At 39.6% G+C, this 8,506-nt stretch overlaps 1 pseudogene across 1 annotated transcript in view; it reads right to left on the bottom strand.

The window, feature by feature from the left end:
* Nucleotides 1–130: 130 nt before the first annotated feature.
* Nucleotides 131–8,506, bottom strand: part of LOC105514920 — a 17,894-nt pseudogene continuing 9,518 nt past the window's right edge. Inside the window, exons 2-4 of the transcript XR_001002236.1 lie at nucleotides 1,278–1,595; nucleotides 623–977; nucleotides 131–307 (exon numbers count right to left, since the gene is read on the bottom strand). The product of XR_001002236.1 is annotated as a 39S ribosomal protein L32, mitochondrial pseudogene (transcript). The remainder of the gene's footprint in view (nucleotides 308–622; nucleotides 978–1,277; nucleotides 1,596–8,506) is intronic.

Raw genomic sequence — 8,506 nt, 5'->3', positions numbered from 1 at the left:
ATTTCCGCATGATTCAGTTTTGGTGGGTTTGTTTTCTGGGAATTTGTCCCTTTCATCTAGGTTATCCAATTTGTTGACCTATAATTATTCACAGTAGTCTCTTAAGATCCTTTATATTTCTGTAAAATTGTTTTTTTTCTTGCTATGAATTTTAAATTTTTAATTTTTGTTCTGGAAATTTTATGTTTACTTAATCCTTATATGTAATAGAAACATAATCCATTGAGCCTTTGGATAAACAAAATTTTCAGTGTTTACTCATAATATATTCTTCAAATTATCCCACACAAAACTGCTTAGAAAGAATGTGTTAAACTAGGCCGGGCGAGGTGGCTCACGCCTATAATCCCAGCACTTTGGGAGGAGGAGACGGGCGGATCACAAGATCAGGAGATCCAGACCATCTTGGCTAACACGGTGAAACTCCGTTTCTGCTAAAAATACAAAAAATTAGCCGGGCACGTTGTCAGGCACCTGTAGTCCCAGCTACTCGGGAGGCTGAGACAGGAGAATGGCTTGAACCCAGGAGGCAGAGCTTGTAGTGAGCCGAGATCGTGCCACTGCACTCCAGCCTGGGTGACGAGCAAGACTCCATCTCAAAAAAAAAAACAAAAACAAGAATGTGTTAAACTATATTGATACTTAAAAAACGAGCACAACAACATAAAGAATCTTCCTCTATTTCAGGAGAAATGATTTACTGTGAAGTTATCCTTTTAACATCTTTGGTGTCAATTCTGGGTGAACCAAGATGGTCGCTTTCTGTCTCGTTCAATGATCCTCTTGCCCTGATCTTGTTCAGACGGTGTCTCTCCCGTGTACAGCACCATAGTCTCTATGGTGGGAGCCTTAAAAGGCCCCCCCTTCTTGTTTCCCGATCTGTCGTCTGATTTCTGCAGTCTCCTTGTGCACTTTCTCATAGCAGTAGCCACAAAGGACATATTTCTGTTTCAGGTGACCACATTCAGGACAAACATCTGTATTGTTCTTTTTTTTTCATTTTCTTTTTGAGACAAAGTCTCGCTCTGTCACCCAGGCTGGAGTGCAGTGGCTGACTGCAACCTCCGCATCCCGGGTTCAAGCGATTCTTCTGCCTCAGCCTCCCGAGTAGCTGGGACTACAGGCACATGCCACCACGCCCGGCTAATTTTTTGTATTTTTAGTAGAGACGGGGTTTCACGATATTGGTCAGGCTGGTCTCGATCTCCTGACGTCGTGATCTGCCCACCTCGGCCTTCCAAAGTGCTGGGATTACAGGTGTGAGCCTCCGCGCCCGCCTATACTGTTCTTAACTTTAATAAGCTTCTGAGGGTTTCTTTTCCTACACAAGTTAACTTCAGTGGTGCGTCTGTTTTTGGGAGCTGCAATCCAAAAGATACTATACAAAAGGCTGGAATTCTCATTATTTCCACTGGTATCATTTGCTGGCTCTGTAAATATGGCTGGGCCCTGTACTGCTAATGCTGGTCCCCACGGAGGACTAGGAAAGCCCAGCTAGCTCTGCGGAAGCTTCCGCAGTAGTCGCTCCCAGTAGTTTCGAAGCAGTCCCTGGGCCGCAGGCCACGGTGGAACCGTAAAATTGGTTTTAACGCCCACTGTTTATTTCTGATTTTAGTTATTTGGGTCTTCTCTTTTTTTTTCCTTAGTTAATCTGGCTAACAATTTGTCAATTTTGTTAATCTTCTCAAAGAAGCAACTCTTGATATTCTTGATTTTCTCGATTATTTTTCTATTTACTATTTCATTTTTCTCTGTTCCATTGTTTCCTTCCTTCTTCTAGCTTTCGGTTATTTTGTTTTTATTTTTCTAGAGCCTTACAGTGTAAAGTTAGATTGTTCATTTGAGATCTTTCTTTTTTTTAGTATAAGTGATTACAGCTATAAAGTTCCCTTTCCAGTGCAGTTGCCACATCCTACAAGTTTTGGTAAGTTGTATTTTCATTTTCTTTTTCTTTTTCTTTTCTTTTCTTTCTTTTTTTTTTTTTTTTGAAACGGAGTCTCGCTCTGTCATCCAGGCTGGAGTGCAGTGATGCGATCTCACCTCACTGCCACTTTCATCTCCCGGGTTCAAGCGATTCTCCTGCCTCAGCCTCCCAAGTAGCTGGGATTACAGGTGTGTGCCACCAAGCCCGGCTAATTTTTGTATTCTTTGTAGAGACGGGGTTTCGCCATGTTGGCCAGGCTGCTCTTGAACTCCTGATTTCAGGTGATCCGCCCACCCTGGCCTCCCAAAGTGCTGGGATTAAAGGCCTGAGCCACCGCACCCGGCCTGTATTTTCATTTTCATTCATCTCAAGGTATTTCCTAATTTCCCTGGTGATTTCTTCTTCGATCCATTGGTTGTTTACAAGTGAGTTGTTCAATTTCCACGTTTGGTAATTTTCCAGTTTTCCTTCTGCTGCTGATTTCTGGTTTCATTCCACTGTGATTAGAAAAGATGCCGGGCGTGGTGGCTCATGTCTGTAATCCGAGCAATTTGAGTAGCTGAGGTGGGCAGATCACTTGAGCTCAGGAGTTTGAGACCAGCCTGGCCAACATGGTGAAACCTCACCTCTCTTGAAAATACAAAAATTAGCTGGGCATGGTGGTGTGTGCCTGTACTCCTAGCTACTCAGGAGGCTGAGACAGAAGAATCACTTGAACCCGGGAGGTGGAGGTTGCAGTGAGCTGAGATCGCGCCCCTGCACTCCAGCCTGGGGGACAGAGGGAGACCCTGTCTCAAAAAAAAAAAAAAAAAAAAGAAAAGAAAAAGAAAAAGATACTTTGTATGTTTTCAATATTTTTAGATTTATTGACTTGTTTTGTGGCTTAACATATGGTCTATCCTAGAGAATGTTCCATGTGTACTTGAGAAATATGTGTATTCTGCTATTGGTGGGTAAGTGTTCTGTTTTATGTCTGTTGTATCTAATTGGCCTATAGTGTGTACAAGTCCTCTATTTTTTTATTGATCTTCCATATGGTTGTTTTTTCCATATGAATGTGTAGTCTTGGAGCCCCCTACTATTATTGTAGTTCTGTTTATTTCTCTGTTCAATTCTTTTTTCTTTCTTCTTTTCTTCTTTGAGACAATCTCACTCTGTCGCCCAAGCTGGAGTGCAATGGTGCGATCTCAGCTCACTGCAACCTCTGCCTCCTGGGTTCAAGCAATTCTCCTGCCTCAGCTTCCCAAGTAGCTGGGATTACAGGTGCACACCACCATGCCCAGCTAATTTTTTGTATTTTCAGGAGAGATAGGGTTTCACCATGTTGGCCAGGCTGGTCTTGAACTCCTGACCTCAGGTAATCCACCGCCTTGGCCTCCCAAAGTGCTGGGATTACAGGCGTGAGCCGGCACGCCCGGCCTTCTCCGTTCAAGTCTGTCAGTGTTTATTTTTTGTACTTAGGAGATCTGATATTTAATGAATATGTTGATAATTGTTCTACTTTTTGGTGCACTGACCATTTTATTATTATTTAATGTCCTTCTTTGTCTCTTGTAACAGTTATTGCCTTAATGTCTATTTTGCCTTATATTTGTATAGCCATCTCTCTCTGCTCTCCTTTGGTTAGTCTTTGCATGAAATATCTTTCTAAAAAAATTCATTATAGTAAAAACACAACATGAGATCTACTTTCAACAAATTTTAAGTTTACAAAATTTACAATATTGTTAACTATAGGCATGACGTTATATAGCATATCTCTACAACTTATTCATCTTGCATAACTGACACTTGATACCCATTGAATAGCAACTCCTCATTTCCCCTTTTTCCCAATCCCTGGCCACTACCATTCTATTATCTGGTTTTATGATTTTGATTATCTTAAATACCTCATCTAAGTAGAATCACACAGTATTTGTTCTATCACTGGCTTATTTTACTTAGCATAATGCCCTCAAAGTTCATTCATGTTGTCATATGTGGCAAGATTTCCTCCATTTTTAACACTGAATAATATTCTGTCATATGTACATACCACAGTTAATTCATTCATCGATTGATGGACATTTAGGTTGTTTCCATATCTTGGTTGTGAATAATGATGTGATGAACACAGGAGTGCAAGTATCTCTCCAAGTTCCTTATTTCAAATCTTTTGAATAAATAGCCAGAGATGGACTTGCTGGATTATATGGTAGTTCTGTTTTCACCGTGAGTATGTTTGTTGTGGGCTTTTCATTATGACCTTTATTACGTTGAGGTATTTTTCTTCTATTCCTAGTTTGCTGAAAGATTTCATCATGAAAATGTATTAAATTTTCTTTTTAATTTTTTAAATTTTATTTTAGATCCAGAGGGTACATGCACTTGTTTGTTACATGGGGATTACATGAATAATAGTGGGGATTGGGCTTCTAGTGTACCCATCACCCAAATATTGGAACTTATATCAAACAGGTAATTTTTCAACCCTCACCCCCTCTCAGCCTCCCCCTTTTTGAAGTCCTCAGAGTCTATTTTCTCCATCTTTATATCCATGTGTACCCTTTGTTTAGCTCCCATTTAATAAATGAGAAATGCAATATTTGATTTTCTGTTTGTGTGTGAGTTCACTTAGGATAATCGCCTCCACTGCATCCATGTTGCTGCAAAGGAAATGATTTCATTGTTTTTTTATGATTGCATAGTATTCCATGGTGTATCTATATCACATTTTCTCTTTTTTAACATTTATTTATTTATCGTTTAATTTATTTTTTGAGATAGAGTTTCGCTCGTTGCCCAGGCTGGAATGCAGTGGTGTGATCTCGGCTCACTGCAACCTCTGCCTCCTGGGTTCAAGTGATTCTCCTGCCTCAGTCTCCCAAGTAGCTGGAATTATAGGTGCTCACCACTACACCCAGCTAACTTTTGTATTTTTTAGTAGAGACAAGGTTTCAGTATGTTGGCCAGGCTGGTCTTGGACTCCTGACCTCAGATAATCCACCCACCTCAGCCTCCCAAAGTGCTGGGATTACAGGCGTGAGCCACTGCGCCCAGCCCTTAACTTTTAAGTTCAGGGGTATGTGTGCAGGTTTGTTAGATAGGTAAACATGTGTCACAGGTGTTTGTTGTACAGATTATTTCATCACCCAGGTATTAAGCCTAGTACCCATTAGTTATTTTTCCTGGTCCTCTCCCTCCTCCCATCCTCCACCCTTCAATAGGCCGCAGTGTCTGTTGTTCCCCTCTATGTGTTCATGTGTTCTCATTTAACTCCAACTTGTAAATGAGAACATGCAGTATTTGGTTTTTTGTTCCTGTATTAGTTTGCTAAGGATGATGGCCTCCAGCTCCATCCATGTTCCTGCAAGGAACATGATCTTGTTCTTTGTTATGGTTGCATAGTATTCCATGGTGTATATGTACCACATTTTCTTTATCCAGTCTACTATCATTGATGGGCATTTAAGTTGATTCCATGTCTTTGCTGTTGTGAATAGTGCTGCAATAAACATACATCTGCATGTGTCTTTATGATAGAATGATTTATATTCTTTTGGAAATATACCCAGTAATGGGATTTCTGGGTTTTGTTTTGTTTTTTGTTTGTTTGTTTTGTTTGTTTTTGAGACAGTCTCGCTCTGTCACCCAGCCTGGAGTGCAGTGGCGTGATCTCGGCTCACTTCAACCTCTGACTCCTGGGTTCAAGCGATTCTCCTACCTCAGCCTCCCGAGTAGCTGGGACTATGCACCACCATGCCCGGATAATTTTTGTATTTTTGGTAGAGACGGGGTTTCACCATGTTGGCCAGGCTGGTCTTGAACCCCTGACCTCGTGATCCTCCCACCTCAGCCTCCCAAAGTGCTGGGATTATAGGCGTGAGCCACTGCACCCGGCCAGTAGTTCTGTTTTTAGCTCTTTGACGAATTGCCCCACTGCTTTCTGCAGTGGTTGAACTGCTTTTTACTCCCACCAACAGTATATAAGCATTCCTTTTTCTCTACAACCTTGCCAGCACTTGTTATTTTTTGACTTTTTAATGATAGCCATTCTGACTGGTGTGAGTTGGTATCTCATTGTGGTTTTGATTTGCATTTCTCTAATGATCAACGATGCTAAACTTTTTTTTCATATGCTTATTGGCCACATGTATGACTTCTTTTGAGAAGCGTCTGTTCATGTCCTTTGCCCACTTTTTAATGGAGTTGTTCTTCTTCTTGTAAATTTGTTTAAGTTCCTTATAGATGCTAGATAGTAAACCTTTGTTGGATGCATAATTTGGAAACATTTTCTCCCATTCTGTTAGGTTGTCTGTTTACTCTGTTGATAGTTTCTTTTGCTGTGCAGAAGCTCTTTAGTTTAATTAGCTCCCATTTGTAAATTTTTGCTTTTGTTGCAATTACTTTTGGTATCTTTGTCATGAAATCTTTGCCCATTTCTGTGTCCAGAATATGCCACATTTTCTTGATCCACTCCATTGCTGGTGCATGCTTAGGTTGGTTTCATGACTTTACTATTGTAAATAGTGCTGCAATAAACATACAAGTTCTGGTTGTCTTTCTAATATAATGATTTATTTTCCTTTGGGGGGATACCCAGTAGGTGGGATTGCTGGGTCAAATGATAGTTCTATTTTCAGTTCTTTGAGATATCTCCACACTGTTTTCTACAGAGGTTGAACTAATTTACATTCCCACCAGCAGTGTATGAGTGTTCCTTTTTCTCTACATCCATGCCAACATGTGCTGGTTTTTAACTTTTTAATAAAAGTCTTTCTGGCTTATGTAAGATGGTATCTCAGTGTGGTTTTAATTTGCAATTTTCTTAAATGCTTTTTGTGCATCTGTTGAGATAATTATGTGATTTTTTAGCTTGTGTTCTACTAATGTGGTGTATCGCATTAATTGATTTTCATCGTTAAAACATCTTTGATACATTGGTGTTGTGTGGGAAGTAAAATTTAGAAATCCTTACATCCCAGGGATAAATCCCACTTGGACATGGTGTATAATCCTTTTAATGTGCTGTCTGATTCAGTTTTGTAGTATTTGATTAAGGATTTTTACGTCTATATTCATCAGAGATATTGGCCTGTTGTTTTCTTTTATGGTAATGTCTGGCTTTGTATCAGGGTAATGCTGGTCCCATAAAATGGGTTTTAAGCATTCCCTCTTCTTCATTTTTTGGAAGAGTTTGAGAAGAATTGGCATTAATTCTTCTTTAATTTTTATTAGGATTCACCAGTGAAGCCGTCTAGTTCTGGGCTTTTCTTTGTTGGGAGGTTTTTTTATTACTGACTCAAAGTCCTTACTAACTATAGTTCTGCTCAGATTTTCTATTTCTTCATGCTTTAGTCTTACTAAGTTGTACATTTGTAGGAATTTATCCATTAAATTTATCCATTAAATAAACTCTTCTTCTAGTTTATCTAGTTTTCTGGCATATAATTGTTCACAGTAGTCTCTTATGATCCTTTTTATTTCTGTTGTGTTTATTTTATTTCTGTTGTAATGTCTCTTCTTTCATTTATGATTTTATTTATTTGAGTCTTCAATCATTTTTAGTCAATTTTGCTTATCTTTAAAAAAATTTTTAGTTTTGTTGATTTTTTCTGTTGATTTTCTATTTTCCAGTTTGTTTATTTCTGCTCCAATTATTGTTATTTCTTTCCTTTTCCTAACTTTGGGCATAGTTTGGTCTTTTTTTTTCTAGCTCCTTGAGTTGAAAGACAGGTTGTTTACTTGAGATATTTTTTCTTTTCTAATGTAAGCATTTCTTCCTATAAGCTTCTCTCTCAGTACTGCTTTTGCTACATTCCATTAGTTTGGATATATTTTGTACTCATTTTCATTTGACTTGTGGTACCTTCTCATTTCCTTTTTGATTTCTTTGACCTAATGGCTGTTCCAAAAGAATGTTGTTTAATTTCCACATATTTGAAAATTTTCAGTTTTCCTTCTGCTATTGATTTCTAGTTTTATTTCACTATCATCAGAAAACTTATCTGGTATGATTTCTTTCTTTTTTTTTTTTTGAGAGGGAGTCTCGCTCTGTAGCCCGGGCTGGAGTGCAGTGGCCGGATCTCAGCTCACTGCAAGCTCCGCCTCCCGGGTTCACGCCATTCTCCTGCCTCAGCCTCCCGAGTAGCTGGGACTACAGGTGCCCGCCACCTCACCTGGCTAGATTTTTGTATTTTTTAGTAGAGACGGGGTTTCACCGTGTTAGCCAGGATGGTCTCAATCTCCTGACCTCGTGATCCGCCCGTCTCGGCCTCCCAAAGTGCTGGGATTACAGGCTTGAGCCACCGCACCCGGCCACTTATCTGGTATGATTTCAATCTTAAATTTGCTAAGAAATGTTTTTGACCTAACGTGTGGTCTATCTTCGAGATTCTTCCATGTGCACTTAAAAAAATGTGTATTCTACTGTTGTTGGGTGGAATATTCTGTATGTGTCTCTTAGGTCCATTTGATCTATGGTGTTATTTAAGTCCTCTCTTTCCCTATTGATCTTCTATCTGGGTGTTTTATACATTATTGAAAGTGGGATGCAGGGCGCGGTGGCTCAAACCTGTAATCCCAGCACTTTGGGAGGCC

The sequence above is a fragment of the Colobus angolensis genome, unplaced genomic scaffold (assembly GCF_000951035.1).
Source record: "Colobus angolensis palliatus isolate OR3802 unplaced genomic scaffold, Cang.pa_1.0 Scaffold250, whole genome shotgun sequence".
NCBI classification, from domain to species: Eukaryota; Metazoa; Chordata; class Mammalia; order Primates; family Cercopithecidae; genus Colobus; species Colobus angolensis.
The sequence above is the reverse complement of the archived record's forward strand: the minus strand, read 5'-3'. Positions and strand labels throughout refer to the sequence as shown.